At 36.7% G+C, this 17,930-nt stretch overlaps 1 pseudogene; it reads right to left on the bottom strand.

Moving 5' to 3' along the window:
• Nucleotides 1-14,217: 14,217 nt before the first annotated feature.
• LOC128129119 (ATP-dependent RNA helicase FAL1-like) overlaps nucleotides 14,218-17,930 on the bottom strand; it is a 138,106-nt pseudogene continuing 134,393 nt past the window's right edge.

Below are 17,930 nucleotides of genomic sequence, written 5' to 3'. Positions count from 1 at the left end.
CTTTTTGAAGTCATTCGGGTCATTCCGACCCTTAACCGGGTCAAAAACGGCTTAAAACGGGGCAAAAACGGACAAAAAGGGCTTAAGGACCCGAAACCCCTCTTAGGGCCGAAAGTCCTCTTAGGGACCGAACCCTTCTGAGCCGAAGGCTGCTGACCCGAACCCGAAGGGTCCTCTCGGGCCCGAACCTCGCATGCACACCCGAACCCGAAGGCTCCTGGAACCGAACCTGAAGGTACTGTTCACTTTGGTCCAGTTCGCTTCTGATGACTTCGGACCGAGCCCTTCGCTTCCTTGTTGCCTCGCCTCGCTTCGGACCCAACCTCAGGAGGACCGAACCTCCGACCCCTTTCCGAGAAGCCTCGCTGGAAGTGCTTTTCTACCCGGATTTCGACTACGACTTCATTTTAGCTTCGTTTTTAATTGTTTTAATGCGGGATTTTCACCCAAAACTTTATTTTAACATATAAGGACCCAAAATTATTAAATTATCACGTTTTTAAGGATAAAACCTTATTCAAAAGAGTGGGTGAAGTACAAGAGGTGGAGTGTTGACTTTCCTTTATTTTATGACATAAGCAACCACCATACCTACCCCATGACTAACCCACACTCCTCCCCACCATACCTTGTCACTTCCTTGTCCTTTTTACCTCACTCACAAGTCATTCCCACGTTTTGAGAGCTGGACATTCATCCTCTCTCCTCATTTCTTTCACTTGCTCTCATTTCACCAAAAATGCAACACAACTTTTCTCTCAAACTTTTTTTCTCTCTATTTCAAGACTCCAAGGCTGATTATCAAGCTTTATTCTTCTCTTGGTAAGTATGATTCATCCTCCTTGTGATTATTATACTTCATTCTACTCAAATCAATGATTCCTTACACAAACATCATCACATTCTTGTTAGATCTTCGAATCTCCAAGTGATTCTCCCAAGTGTTCTTGAGTTGAACACATCTTTTCTCCATCATCTATCTACTGAAATCACTCAAGGTGAGTTCATACCCCTACATTTTCATGTTTTTTCAAGTTTTTAGGGGGGGGGGGGGGGGGGAATACAAGTTAAAACACCAAGAACATAACTAAACATTTCTAACAGCTTTCATCAGAAAAGTTCAACTCCATTCACGGACTGTTTTGGACAACTTAAACATTTTAGTTTTCAAAACTGTTTGAGGTGCAAGTAGTTCCACTTCTTAGCTTTAAAATGACTACTTGCACATCTCCACACGATTTTTCTACAATTTATGGTGATTTTTACAAAACAACCTGTCTTTTCAAACACAAATCCGGACCAGTCTGTGAATTTGAGCATTTTAATACAAGTTAAAGGCTTCCAAAAATCATGATAAAAATTATGAGTAAACTAGACACAATTTAGGAACTCTTAGAATTTACGGATCTAGTTTTCGACTTCGTATGATTTTTCTAAAACAATGCAGAAAGGTTAAGAGTTAGTTAACAGCTTCTAACTTTCAAAACACTTTGTAACATGTTGAGCAAAGTGTTAAATCTTTGATGACTTCATGTATTACATGTATTTCTTGTAGTGGTATAGTTATATAATAGGAATTACTTACTGAATTTATAAGAATCCTCCCTCATAATCATTAGTACAAAACAAAGCAAGTTAAACATAGCTATATTATACTATACATTTGACTTACATAGAAAGGGTTCTTGTACACCACAAATAAGCATACTAAACTATAATGAGTATATTTAGGTTGCATATACATTTCAAACATTTTGATAAACTATAATAGGTATAGTTTATGATCATTTACATTACAAAAGGTTTTCACACGAATGGGGTACATTCCAAAGTACCGGGTTTTCATATAAGGGGGTACATTCCAAAGTACCGGGTTTTCATATAAATGGGGTACATTCCAAAGTACCGGATTTTCATATAAGGGGGTACATTCCAAGGTACCGGGTTTTTATATAAGGTGGTACATTCCAAAGTACCGGGTTTTCATATAAATGGGGTACATTCCAAAGTACCAGGTTTTCATACGAATGGGGTACATTCCAAAGTACCGGGTCTTCATATAAATGGGGTACATTCCAAAGCACCGGGTCTTCATATAAATGGGGTACATTCCAAAGTACCGGGTTTTCATATAAATGGGGTACATTCCAAAGTAGCAGGTTCACATAAAATAGTTGTTATGATATTAAAACTATATTTCATCTAGAATTATTAGACTTCAACTATAATCGCTGAGCGTATATGCTTGAGTCATATAAGAATTTAGTCTTGATTGGCTTAGAATTGGTGGTGCCCGCCTCATCTCCTGTTCCTCGTTGGGTTGTGGACCTAGGGCAAACCCACTATATTCAACGTTTTATCTAACTTAAATCTTATATAACTTATATACGCTGGACGATCATAGGGGAAATCTACGGGTCATTCTAGGGTTCATTAACGCATCATATAGGAATATTCTGTTCACACTTAACTAAGAAAATATTGGATTTTCTGGAAATCAAACTCTATCGATTTTACAAGGAAAACGGTTTCTACTTCAAACAAAACTCTTATGAACTCACCAACTTAATTGTTGACACTTTTTCAAAACTACTTGTATTCTCAGGAAATCAGTGAAACAGAAAAACTTCAGCGCTTTGAGGATGGGACGTTAAACCGTCAACAATTTATTTCTGTCATCATAATGTAATTGATTTTGGAACATGTAAACATATACTTTGGTGTAACTTTTTCAATTATATTTATGATGGTTGTATTTACTTTGAGCACTATTATACACGTTGTTGTGATACTGTACATGAAGTCCTCCACCCCCGGACGTTTCCGCCATCCTTGGTTTGGGGGTGTGACACCACAAAAGTCCAAAAATTTACAATTTTGGCCCAAAAACCGTGAAAGCCCAAAAATAAGGCCCATTTTTGAAAATTTACACTTTTAACCCTTTTAAAATCACAAATTCCATAAGGATTCATATTTATCAAAAATAATCCTTTTTGGTCCCTTAAAACCGTGAGTTACATATAATAACCTCATTTTTTTTTATTATTTTGCCATTTTTTGCCCTTTTATGTATTTTTGTTAGTTTTAAACAACTTTGAAGTATTTTAAAACCTTTCTTTACACAATAAGTTTGCAATAAATGTTATGTTCTACAAATATCATCATATTTTAACATACTTTCAAGTTCATGGAGTTTATAACACATAATCACACATATATATCATGAAAAACACACAAAATCATGCATACACACATAGATCTACACAAAGCAACTTGTATTCTCCCCCAAAACATAGTAAACCGAAAATAGGGGGTATAAAATCACTTTAGGGTGTTGGATTCGGTTTTGGTGAAGAGCTTGGAGGAAATTTCGGCCTATCACACTTCCTTGAGAAGTTCCTCGAAAAATGTGATGATTCTAGGAGTATAACATGAGATTTATGATGTTTTGATGAAGATCTAAACATAAGATGAATTTATTCAACTTAATAGTGAAGTAACTTACCTAGAATGTGATATTGAAATTATCTACTTTGAGCTAACCACACAAATCACGGTTTTTAAAAGAGAAAAGGGGAGGATTTTCCATTGTTTCCTTGAGAGATTTGAGAGGATTTCCTTAGTGACTTTGAAGTGGAAATGAAGGTGATGGTGAGTTGTTTAGGCCGAGAATAAGAAGAAGATGGGGAAGGAGTGACAAGACTTGCTTAGAGGTATGAGTTTTCATGGATACATGAAGGATATTAAGCATCGATACTCACCATGCAATGGTGAGGTGTCTTCCTAAAAAATTTCCCATATTATTTCCTTTTTTTACATGTATATATATATATATATATATATATATATATATATATATATATATATACTCAAATCTGAGAATGAGAGGAGAGAAAGGAAAAGTTTGGGACATTATTGAGTATTTTCGAAATTATAAGGCTCATGATAGGAGTTTTGGCCCATTGGGCCCATATGAGGGTTTACGACCCAAAATGATAAAGGAATTTAGGTTTTCGACCTAATGAAGCCCAAGAAGATAGTTTACGGCCCAATAGGGCTTATGAAAATGACATGGGACAGTTTAGGCCCAATAAGGCCCATAAAAAGTCTTGTGGCCCAAAATGTTATAGTTTAATAAATGTGGGTCCAATTAGGGCCCAATTGAAGACTCTTAGCTTAAAAGAATCAAGTTGGGGGTTTATTGATCTATTAGTCCCAATATGAGATTATTTGAATTAGGTTTTGAACTTCACTCACGAGTTTTGATTCAAATGTTTGATTTTCAATGAGCATTAGTACATGACATCAACTTAGATTACAAGTTATACAAGAGTTGATCTTCACATGAAGACAAAATTTCCTAGCTAAAATGCTAGTTATGACAGAAAGTCTCTTTTATGGAATTCTAAAAGTTTTCAAGAGTTACAAAACTTACCCTCAAGTTTTGGAATTTGAAAAGTTTTTTTTTATGAGACATTGAATTCTAAAACTAAAGTTATTTGAAAAGTTTTCAAGAGTGTAACTCATGGGTTAGTAACTTAATAATAAATTAAATAGTTTTAATTTTGTTTTAGCGTCTTAATGTTTTAAATAATTCATATTACTTCTTTATGGACTTTATTAATAGTTAATTAAAGTGTTTAATTAAAAGAGAATTAATAATTCCATAATGACATGGTTTAAGTTTAATTAAATTAAGAGTATAGTTTAATTAATACATTAAACCACTTAGTATTCTAAAAGTTTAAAATACACCCTTATACTATTATAATATTAAAAGTTTAATATATTATATGTATAATTGAAAAGCCGGTCTTACCGTTAGTAGGCCTCATTCATGAAGTCGGTCTATAAGGGGGTAAAATGGCGGTTTAATCGGTGTCCACTCTCACTCATCGTTTCCTTGACTGGTGGAGGGTCGTTAGCTGAACAGGTAGGATAGGACATTAATTCTCATTAAAATTATAACGAAAATACCAAGTAACTAAACACTTATAAATTCCTAATATTAGTTACTTAGGAAAAATGTGAATTTGGTGCTAACCCATGAAGTTGCACTTTGCACCTTGTTAAGTCGTTAGTGGAGTGCGTATCGTTAACCGACATACTAATTTGGAACTGTCAGTGTGTGGCAAAGGGTAGCTTGATGTTAATCATAGATCAATGGAGTTTGTGTGGTTAACCGGCACACATTGATTAGGTGATCTGTAACATTAAGTGTACCAAACTAATTTGCATGGTTATTCACACCTTGTTTGTGATCCTTAGCATCCCAGTCACAAACTTGAAGGTCACAATCGAGATTTAAACATACCATTGAAAAGTTCAATGAATCTCAAAGGATCTAGGAATTTCAATTCATTTAAAACCTAATATTCATTTTCGTTTTTCATGGTGGAAATTGGTAAATCGTCATTTACCTACCTTCAAAAAATTTTGCAATTGAATTACGACATCCCTCTTCCGAATTGTAAAATATTGTGTTGGGTCCTAGCCTTAATATTTCATTTTGGGTGTTATATTAAGGACTTAAATCAACTAACTTGAATATCTCCCATTATAGATGTCTAGTTCTGACAACTATGTTCTCCCGAAATTCTTTTGAAAGATAGAACTATGAACGAGAGAATAAGTGAGGGTACTTCTGCTTCATCCGGTCTTCGTGTTCACATGTGAATTCCGGTCCACTCTTAGCGTTCCATTAAATCTTCACAATCGGTATACGACTCTGTTTCGTACGCTTCATTTCCCTGTCCATTATCTCAACCGGTTCTTCGACGAACAGGAGATTCTTGTTTATTTCGATCTCTCCCGGAGGAATGACAAGGGTTTCATCAGATAAATACTTTTTCAGATTCGAGACGTGGAACACGAGGTGTACGTTGCTGAGCTCCACAGGTAGCTGCAACTTATATGCCACCAGACCAATTCGGACAAGAATCTTGAACGGTCTGATGTATTGCAGATTTAGTTTTCCTCGTTTCCCAAAAAGGATCATCCCTTTCCAGGGAGAGACCTTTAATAGCACCTGATCTCTGACTTTGAATTCTAAAGGCTTTCGATGTTTGTTAGCATAACTCTTTTGTCGGTCTCGCGATGCTTGGAGTAGAGCCTTGATTTGGATTATCTTTTTGTTGTTTCTCAAATGATCTTTGGTCCTGTAAGAGTGCTGCTTGATGATTGTCCTTTTGTCAGCTAGGTGTCACCCACCTCAGTCCAGCAGAGAGGTGATCTGCATTTGCGACCATACAAAGCCTCAAAAGGAGCAACCCTTATGCTCGTGTGATAGTTGTTGTTGTATGAGAACTCAATTAAAGGCAAGTGGGTATCCCAAGATTTACCAAAATCGATCACACAAGCCTGGAGCATGTCTTCAAGTGTTTGAATGGTTCGTTCTCTCTGGCCGTCGGTTTGAGGGTGGTAAGCAGTGCTCATGTCCATTTGTGTTCCCATTGCCTTCTGGAGCGACTGCCAAAACCATGAAGTAAATCTACTATCCCAATCCGAGATAATAGATATTGTCACCCCATGAAGCCTCATGATCTCTTTTATATAGATTCATGTTAATCTTTCCATCTTGTACGATTCTTATTGGCAGGAAATGGGCGGATTTGGTTAATCTATCAACAATCACCCAGATAGCATCCAATCAGTCTGTTGTCTTAGGTAATTTGGTTATTAAGTCCATGGTAATCCTTTCCCATTTCCACTCGGTTATCACTGGTTGTTGTAATAATCCCGAGGGCTTCTGATACTCCTCTTTCACTTTGGCGCAAGTGAGACACTTGCCCATGTAAGTGGCGATGCCTGCCTTCATATTTGGCCACCAATATTGTTGTTTGATGTCCAAGTACATTTTATCTGAACCTGGATGGATAGAATATCGTGTTTTATGAGCCTCGTTCATGACTATCTCTCTGAATCCCCCAAATTTAGGGACCCATATTCTATTCATGAAGTAGTAAGCTCTGTCATTTTTGGCTTCAAGGTTTTTATCTATCCCACGCAGTGTTTCATTTGCAGTGTTCTCCGACTTCAATGCCTCTGATTGGGCTCCCTTGATTTGTGAGGTTAGGTGGGAGTGGATGGTTATCGATAATGTCTTCACCCGGAGACCTGAGTATTCTTTCCTGCTCATGGCATCGGCCACCATGTTAGCCTTGCCTAGGTGGTACTTGATCTCGCATTCGTAATCATTTAGCAGCTCAATCCACCTTCGCTGCCTCATGCTCAACTCCATTTAGTTTAGAATGTGCTGGAGTCTTTTGTGATCCGTGAATATGGTGCACTTTGTACCATAAAGGTAGTGCCTCCACATCTTTATGGCGAAGACCACGACTCCCAGCTCTAGATCATGGGTGGTGTAATGCACTTCATGTGTCTTCGATTGTCTGGATGCGTAAGCTATCACCTTTCCACACTGCATGAGGACACAACCTAACCCTTGGTTCGAAGCATCACAATATACTATGAAGTCTTTGGTTCCCTCCGGTAAGGATAGCACTGGTACACTACAGAGGGCTCGCTTCAAGGTTTGGAAGGCAACTTCTTGCTTGTCCGTCCAGTTGAAAGATACACCTTTCTATCTTAGGGTGGTGAGGGGCTTGGCTATCTTCGAGAAGTTTTGAATAAACCTTCGGTAGTAGCCTGCGAGACCCAAAAATTGTCAGATTTTTGTTGGTGTTTTCGGAATCGCCCAGCCTTCAATGGCCTTGATCTTGGAAGAATCTACGTGAATCCCCTCCTCGTTTACTACATGACCCAAGAAGTTTACACTACGAATCCATAACTCGCATTTGGATAGTTTCACATATAACCTTTAAGCTCTTAGAGTTTCCAAGATTTGACGGAGATGTTGACCGTGCTCCTCCTTGCTTTGGGATAATATAAGAATGTCATCGATGAAGACGATTACGAAATTATCAAGGAATGGGCAGCAGACTCGATTCATGAGGTCTATAAATGCTGCGAGGGCATTTGTCAGACCAAAGGGCATCACAACAAATTCGTAATGACCGTATCGAGTTCAGAAAGCAGTTTTTGGAATGTCATCTTCTCGGACTCGGAGCTGATGATAACCATATCTTAGATCTATTTTGGAGAAGTAACTAGCTCCTTGAAGCTGGTCAGATAGATCGTCAATCCGAGGGAGTGGGTATCGGTTTTTGAATTTGAGCTTATTCAATTCCCTATAATCGATGCACATTCTGAAGGATCTGTCCTTCTTCTTGACAAACAAGACCGGAGCTCCCTAGGGTGAGAAGCTTGGTCTGATGAATCATTTGCTCAACAATTCACTTAATTGACTGGATAATTCCTGCATTTCGGTGAGAGCTAACCTGTAAGGTGATTTGGCAATTGATGTGGCTCTTGGTATGAGGTCGATTCGAAATTGAATATGTCTTTTTGGGGGTATTACCGGAAGGTCTTCAGGAAATACATCTGGAAAGTCGCATGCAACTGGGATGTCTTTAATGTTTACTTCTTCTTTGGCTTTATCCACAACATGAGCAAGGAAAGTTGTCACAACTAGCATTTTAGCTAGGAAATTCTGTTCTCATGTAATCATTGTAAAACATATACTCTAAATATCACTCGGTGCTCATTTAAATTCACCTTTCATGTTCAACAAAGAGTCTGAAAACCCTAAGAATCCCAGTTTGAGTCCATATTAGACTAGGATTTCCTTTTAGGCCTAATGGACCAATAAGCATCCAATTCAACTATTTTGGGCTTGGAAACCCTATTTGGATTCTAAATGGACCCAATTCACAAATCTATAACATTTTGGACCATTTGGGCCTAGAATGATTCATTCTAACCCTAATGGGCCTTATTGGGCCATAATTAATCCAATTAACCTTAGTGAGCCATAAACCCATTCTTTTATTCTATTTAGGCAGTGAACCATCTAATGAGCCCATTGGGCCGAAAAGTAATCATTAGGCCTCATGATTTCGAGTAAAGACAAGTAAAGGCCCAAACTACTCCACCCTTTCTCTCAGCCCATGAGCAAAAAAAAAAATGAAATGGGGGCTAACTTTGGTGGTGCCACCTCCATATTATTCACTAAATAACAAGACAATTGCATCTCATACTTCCATGCAAGCTTGTATAATCCAACATGCATCAAGACTAGTGTCTCTCCCCTCTTCTTTCACTCTCGGCCGAAGATACACACAAACACACACACTTCACTTACAAATTTCTCTCAAATAATCCTTCAACCACCGAGGAACACTCCTTCCTTTCCTTTCAAATTTTCGAGATTTTGAGCATCTTCAAGAAGGTTTTCACCACCAAAAGTCATTATTCTTTTGGTAAGTCGTTACATATCCGTGTAATATAACTTCATTCTCATGTTAGATTACTCCTTCTAAGTAAATTTTTGGTGATCATACTCCTAGAAACCTCCTATGTTCGAGATCCACCCAAGAAAGCTTGCTAGGACCAAAAATCTCTTCATTTCTTCTTCAAAACCAAAACATCAAAGCAAATTTGAGTTCATACCCCCTTGTTTTTGGATTTCATATGATTTTGGGGGAGAATGCAAGTAAATGTGTAGATCTGTGTGTTACATGCATGTCTTGTGTGATTTCTTAGTTTATTTTGTAAAAATGTGTTTAGATCTAAAAAATCGCGACAATTTAAGTAACATTGAGTAAAGATCCATGAACTAAGACACTTTATACATCATACTATCAAGCCAAAAGTGATTATATGTTTAAGATATAAAAGTTAAAATAAAAACCTTGTTACGGGTCAAAATTGTCAAGAAACAAAAAGATAAGGGAAAAAAGGTGACATTTATGTTTTTATAGAGACCAAATAGGTCCTACTTGTATAAAAATGGATTTTTATGTTAAAAATACTTTCCAAAGGACCAAAAATGTAAATTTGAGATTAATAGGCCACACATTTGGGCCTCACGGTTTCGGGCCCAAATTTGCGAAAAAAAATGAAGTTTTGGGATTAAAAGTGTTATTTGGCCAAAGTTTTAGTCATAAATGTAAGTAAACCAAATTTAGGGGTGAAAATAACATTTATTTCTAAATTGGACAAAAAATGTATTTTTTATCAAAATTGGTCCAAAAGTGACAATTTATAGAAACAAGAGGATTAAAATGTAATTTTCTACAAAACTGGGCCTAAAACTTAAAATATAAAATTTTGGATTAAATCCGTAAATTTCTAAACATTTGGGATGAAATTACAAATTTTATAAATTATGGACTAAAGTGTTATTTTTACAAAACTTTGGGCCTTAATTGAAAATTTGAGACTTATCAGCCAAGAACGTCGTTTTCACAAAAAAAAAAAAAAAGGACTTTCTATATTCGATTCAATAAACCTCGAACTAAAACAAATAATGAAAAAATAACAAATGGACGTAATACAACGATAACCATTTTATTGGGCCTAATATTCACGTTACATGGCCAATGGGCCTGAAGGGCCCATTCAAGTGTATATTGAGCCCAACATTTTCCATAACATGTTTATTAGGCCCTGCGACCCATTTACATGTTAATTTGGGCCTGAGTTATGGGTCACATGTTTGTTGGGCCTTTGTAGTCCATTTACATGCCTATCAAGCCCAAATTACCCACTTACATGTTATTGGGCCATCGTGATCCATTTACATGCTAATTGGGCTTGGACTGAAATTCACATGCTTAGTAGATCGTAACTATACCCTTACATAACTATTGAACTTTGTATACTTATAAACGTACCTTTGGATTTGATAACACATAACATACACGTAAACATTAAACATAGTACGAAAGGTTGTGAATCTAGTTAGACATGTCGGTTGACACCTTGAGTGTACAGTTGTAGCTTGTAGTTATAATCAGAGTCTCCTGGAGGGAGAGTGAGAGTTTGTGTATAGATCTGTACAGGGTGACCCCCTACGCCTTAGTTGTTCGCTAAATCTAGACTAGGCTAGTATAGGGCGACAAAACCTTGAGCAAATACCGGCATTTCGAAAAATGTCAAGACAGGCAACCTAGTCATTATCATGTATGATTATAACTGCTCATATAGAGATTTAATACCAAAAATTAACACTTCGGGGATTAAGCTTTGATCGTGTCAATACAAAACAACTTATCTAACGATACAAGAACCTCAACATTTTTATAAATCAGAAAATATCGGATTTTCTGGGGAAAGATTAATATTCAATTATCACTTACTTACAATCACTACTAGAAAAACAGCATTTTACGATGCTCATTGCGCGTCGTAAAAGGCTCAGACGACGTGCAAATGCGCGTCAAGGAAGGCCCTGTCATAAAGAGAGACGATGCGCATTCACGACGCTCATTTACGACGCGCAATTACGACGCGCGTTTATGACACGCAATGCGTATCAAGGAAGGCCCTGTCATAAAGGAAAACGACACGCATTCGCGTGTCGTAACCTTACGACACGCGTGTTAATGACACGCAATGTGTATCAAGAAAGACCCTGTCAAGAAAGGCCATGTCATAAATGAAGACGACACACATTTTTGCGTATCATAATTTTAAATGTTTAAAAAAATATTATTTATAGATTTACTTATTTTCAAATTAAATTTGTATTTAATGTTTCATAATAGAAAATAAAATATCATATACAAAAAATAGAATCCATTGCATAAATTTAATGTCATACAAATAATCGTTCCATGGAAAGATAAAACAAATCAATAGAAGTTGTAACAAAAATTTACAAACAAATTAGATACAAAAAATACAATTCATTGCCCATTTTCGTATTCAAGATCAATCTGCAAGTAGCTAACTAATGTGTACAAAGTCACCCTTGTTTCTAATCATTTCCTTAAATACTTTACAAACATAATTCATCCATAGTACCTGAACTATAGTTGCTGCAGCCGTGTTTCTTCTTCTTCTGAACTCATCTCTTGCAACCATTTCTCTAAGCCTAGTCTGAATAGATACAACAGCTAGCTGTTTCCAGATGAAATCAGATATAAAATATGGAGCCAAACAAACCATACCTTTGGTGACACTATTAACAGACCCAACAGAAACGTGAACAAGACCTGCAACAGATGAAATCAAAACAATGTTTCCAGCTCCAGAAGCTTTTAAAAGAGGATGTGTAAGTTGACACATATGGTAACAAGACTCCAAATTGGTAGCCATGATCATGGAGTACTTGGTAGCCATGATCATGGAGTACGTAAACATTTAAATTCTCTTGCAACAGGGATCAGTATATGGTCCCATGCTGCAATATAATCTGCATCATCACATTTGATCTTGGAGGAAGGCCCTGAAAAAAAATATTATTAAATAAGAACGAGTTTGAGATTGACAACCATAACAATGGTCTGAATTTTTTATAAAAAAAAACATCAGTGAATATACCTCAAACATTTCTATTGCAGACACCCTAAGGTTACAAATGCAATAAATGCCCAACCTTCAATCCAAGATAGCTTCAAAGTTTGAAGAGGCGACTTAGATGCGGTTAACCAGATGTGGCATTAAAACGAGATGCAAGAGTGCCAACACTTTCGGCTTTCATTTCCATATGTAATTGACCTTTCCCACACCCTAATTTGTTTTTTATAAAATCTAAAAAGATTTATAAAAAAGAATATATAAATTTACATTTTCATTTTATATAAGAATAATATATACCTTGGCAGCACCAGTGGAACTAGGGATGATGTTTTGTGCAATGCCACATCCTCCAAGCCAATCCTTCGTTGAAGGTCCATCAACCGTTTTTTGTGTAGCTGAAAACAAATAAAATAACAGCAATTTAATAATTTTAAATGAAAATTTTTATATATAAAGAGAATGAAAATTGAAGGTTTGAATAAATGTCAACACCTATGGTTTCATGTACAGTTGTCATCAAACCTTCAATGATACCAAACTCCTCATGAACCATCTATATATAAAAATAAAAAGAGAACCATTATATAAAAAACATTAAGAGCTGTTTATTTTTGAATTAAGCATTTAACCATTCAACTATTTTATCCATACATACAGGAAAAGATAAGTACCTTGGCTAAAGAAACTCATCTTCTCCAACTGAGGTCAAGAAAGAAGGAAGGAAACAGTACATGGTGATTCTCAGTTACAAAATCAGAAAGAACTTCTGAAAGGAAGTCTAGCACAGCTGTTGCTCCAACAGAACACGGGCCACCACCATAAACGAAATCATCCACATCAAAAAGCAGCTTCGGATGGAGTGTGAAAATTGTGTTTGAAATGTTTGGGATTTGTGGGGACCATCTAAAGTCTGGAGTTAAATCAAATTTAGTGAGAGATAAAGAGGAGGAGTCCATGGAAAGAGAGGCGAGTGGTTGATATTTCACTCACTGGAGGGAAGCTTCTCATGCTGATGGAAGTCTTAACAGAGCTTTCCACCTCTTCACCATCATTTATGTTTTTCTCTTCTGCCTTTATCGACATCTGCTTCGCCATCATCACACCATGAGCATCCCTAAAAAAAACCAAATAATAATAATAATAATAATAATAATAAAATTAGAAGACTTAGAAGAAAACAATAATTATAATCTTTCCTAGACAAACAGGAAAGAGAAAAAGTATATGACCTGACACAGGAGAAATAAAGATCCACACAGCTCTGAATGAATTCAACTCGTCTACATACAATAGAAAAAGCGGGACACATTTTGGCTAAATCCACCATGAATCTAAGAACATATTATGTAGCAGTAGGAGCAGAAGCTTCTCCACCCATAAGATGTGTTGCATAAGTTTTATGCATCAGAGCTTCACCCCTGAAGCTCTCCAGTCACTTCTGCATTTCTTTCCACAAGGTCTGCAACAAGTCCACCACCACCCTGATTCAGATTCCCACTTCTGTAAGCCAGCATTGTCAAGTTAAATGTTGATTTTGCCGTTGGAATTACAGAATCCAAAAGCTCTAAGAACTTTAGTTGTACATTACTTCCATCACTTGGCATAAGGGCATGAAAGTCCAGCATGTGAACTTCCGGTAATCTTGGATACACGGGCTTCCCGAACTTCAGTTCATGTGTTTGTCATTGAGCAGTTGGGTCTCTAAGCTTACTGTCAGAGGTTAGTGGCACATTTGAAGAAAGGCAATCACTTATTGTCAGAGGTCTTTTCCCCATGCTTGCTGATCCCCGACATCCCGTAAGTTTGTTTATTTTTATTTTATTATTTATTTTTACATAAAATTGAGTTATTAGTACTAAAGTTGTAAATGATTATTCTTCAATAGTTCTTAGTACCTTTTATCTTTTTTTTCCTTTTTTTTCAAGATATGGAGTACAAACTAGAAGCTATCCTCGAGAATCAGTTAATTACACATCTAGCATATGATATAACAAAACCTAAACTAAAAACAGAAACGGAAATAGAAAATGTCTCCTACTTGTGTTTCATTTTGTCTCACCAAAATCAATCACAAACAATAAATGGCTTGATCAATTTGGGGAGGAATTTATTTTATCTCAGTTCCAAGTTCTTGTTCAATCATATACCTATAAAATTTCCACAAAACCACACATTATATTAGCATTCATTTAACATTTAACATTTAACATTTAAATTAAAAATATGAAAGAAAATACATAAAAGTTAAACCGATCTTCATAAGTTATCAGATTCACAGCTAACCCTAGATGTCCAAACCTTCCCGAACGTCCCCACCTACAAATAAACAATATAATAATTTTTCATTTTCAAAAAAAATAATAAAATAATAAAATATTTTTAGTTTACCCTGTGCAAATACGTCTCGGTGTTCCTTGGAAAGTCAAAACTGATTACAACATTCACGGCTTGAATATCTATACCCCTTGTAAACAAATCTGATAACAATTTCAAGATTAGGGTATATTAGGGTAAATAATATTTTATAATTTGAGTTTTTTTTAATTATTATATATATATATATATATATATATATATATATATATATATATATATATATATATATAAGCAAGAATATCCAAGCTCTGTTATCTTCTTTGCTAATAGCTCTACTCGGTTTGCAGAGTTATAGAATATCATAGATTGGTTGATTTGTAACTGTCATAACAATAAATTCAATTCAATTCATCAATTCAAGAAGGTGCAATATGCTTGCATACTGATAGAGTTGATAGTAAACATGGCCTTGAAGCTTTCAGGAACTTGTACCCTAAGCTTCAAATTGTCAATTATGCCCTTCTTAATGATTCTACACATGTTGAAAACATAAGTCAAATGCTTTACAAAGTGGGTGTTCAACGGTTATCTGCACATGAAGTTTTAAGAGCTCACATCTTGCCAGCTATTACAAATGAACAAGTTGTTTCAGAAAGTAAAGAATTAATGACTGAATATCTTTCTTTTATAATGCTCCATTTTGAATCAGCTTGCTCTAATTGTATTTCCAGAAAGAGAGAATCTACTCTCACGGGTGCGTGACACTGTTTTTATCTCCACAAACCAGGGGTACAAACGACTTTTCGACATGCCAATTCATTTCAGTAAAGAATTCAGGAACCCAATTGATATGAGGAAGCTAATTCATGGCACTGATATGTAGTGGTTTGAGATTGATAACAACTATCTAAAGCACCCGATTTCCAAATCCATAAATTGAGCAAAATCAAAATGGAGAAAATTCTTGCAAGAGTTAGGGGTGACTGATTTTGTGCAAATGGTGATTAACCTTCCTGGGAAAGAGCTTACTTCAGATGCATACATTAACATTGGCTTTAAACAGAAAGAAAAGTTGGTAAAACGAGAAACATTATCTTTAATATTTTCTACTTACCGTGGTATGTAGTCATCTTCATTGGATCTTTCTCATTGTTCCCTTTTGAAAAATACAAAGCAATCAATCTGTAGCACCAATTTTACCTTGAACCTCTGATTTCTGATCTTCAACATGTGAATGGTTCAAAAGCGCTAATTAGAAATTATGAGGATATGGCAGAAATTGAACTCTGACATGGGGATAAGGGAGAAAACAAACTCCCATATGGGTTTCTTTTTGAAAAACGGGTTCGTTGGAATGTTGGAGAAATCAAACCAGGTTTCAGGGAGAAGTTTTTGAGCCGATAACCTAAATAGTGAAGAGTGAAGTTGGAATTAGGAGAAGTCGTACCAAGTTTTAGGGGAGAAATCAAACTAGTTTCTTCCTTATTTTGGGAGGACGGACCTGAAGAGATCGAGAAAAAAAATCCCTAGTTGGATGATTTTATGACGAGGAGGATGGACGCGGGGAGGTGATCCTATGCTCACTGGAGAAGAAGTAAGCGTGAAGTGAGATCGTCGATTGTTGCAGAGGCATGGGAGAACCGATCGAGAATCGGAGAGTGTTTTGAACTTCCTTGAAAAAGCCCTAGGTAGAATGGTTCTTGAAAAAGCCCTAGGAATGAGTGAATGAAGGGAGATACGGAGAGATAGTGTGACAACCCAAGTTGTCCCGTTACATTTCCCCGTTACCGTTAACGGAATATTCCACTGTATAAAAGTTCCGTTAATTAGAGGGCGTCAATTTAATAAACATTCCATTTGGTTACATTTAACATGCCGTTAAGTCGTGATAAAAAGAAATAAAAACACCGGACACACATTTTCATTTATTTGGAAAATGTTAAGTTTTATTATTACGACCACTAAATCGGATGCGACCAAAAGCCCCGTATAACGGCAGTATCGGGCAAAATTCCACTGAGCCCCGACCCGGAACCCTATATAAGGGTGAGTGGAGTCCATTGGAGACTTTTTACACTCTCTCTCTATACTCTATCTCTAGACCTGTTTTCGCCCCGAATCCGCAACCAAACGCTTCCAAATTGTAAGTCTGCTTACCCTAGCTTGTTCTAAACATTACTAGCTATAATTATAGCCCAAAAACCATCCAAGAAGGCATGGGATAAGGAGTTTACGGCCCAGGAACACTCTAGGGCTGTGAACCCCTAAAATGGTGCCAAACATGCCTTTAAACTTGCCCTTAAGCTTGGAAACTAATTAGGGATCTAGCCTAGGAGTGTTTAAACATCAAAACACAATGATTTAGGGCATAAAAGTGAGTTTACGGCCCAAGCACATGCTTAGGCCGTAAACCCCTCAAAACCTTGTCTAAATGCCTCCAAAACACTCCCAAACCACACTAGGGCTTAACACATAAATTAAGGGCTTATTCCTTTGGGTTTAGATCACTTAAACACATCAAAATGAAGGATAAAAATGAGTTTACGGTCCAGGTCTATACCAAGGCCGTAAACTCCCCAAAACATGCCCAAAATGTGGTTTTTGCCCCCCAAATGACCTTAGACTATTTCTATAAAATGCTAGGAAGGATTTAAGGACTTAAACACATGAAATGGAGGGGTAAAAAGGAGTTTATGGCCCAAGCAAGTGTCTAGGTCGTAAACTCCCCAAAACACATCCAAATGTTAGATTTAATCCCCCAAAATAGCATCACACTTCATTAGAAATTGCTAGAAAGGTAATAGGGGCTTGAAACCTCACAAAACACTAAGGGTGAGAGTTTACGGCCGTAAACTCCCTTAGGAGTGTCCCTAGGCCGTAAACTCCAAGTTAGTGCCCTTAGAAGCCTCAAACCCACTCATGCCTTTTATGAAAAGTACTTAGAAAAATCCCATGAACAAGCTAGAAGCCTCAAAACACCCTAGAACCTATCACCATGAGTTTACGGCCGTAAACACAACTTAGGGAGTGTACTCTTGGATTGTAAGCTCCATTCCTTAGCCATACCCACCCTTAAACGTTACACGGGATACCCAAACACTTAGCCAAAGTGTTTTCCGCTCCTGTGAGCGCGTATATGTGTTTAATTAGTATTATATATGCTAATTGTATGTGAACATATGTTACCATATGTTAAATAGGTCATTGTGTGTGTTCGAGTCCTTGCGTGACACCGAACGCCCAAACGG

The sequence above is a fragment of the Lactuca sativa genome, chromosome 9, assembly GCF_002870075.4.
Source record: "Lactuca sativa cultivar Salinas chromosome 9, Lsat_Salinas_v11, whole genome shotgun sequence".
Lineage (NCBI taxonomy): Eukaryota > Viridiplantae > Streptophyta > Magnoliopsida > Asterales > Asteraceae > Lactuca > Lactuca sativa.
The sequence above is the reverse complement of the archived record's forward strand: the minus strand, read 5'-3'. Positions and strand labels throughout refer to the sequence as shown.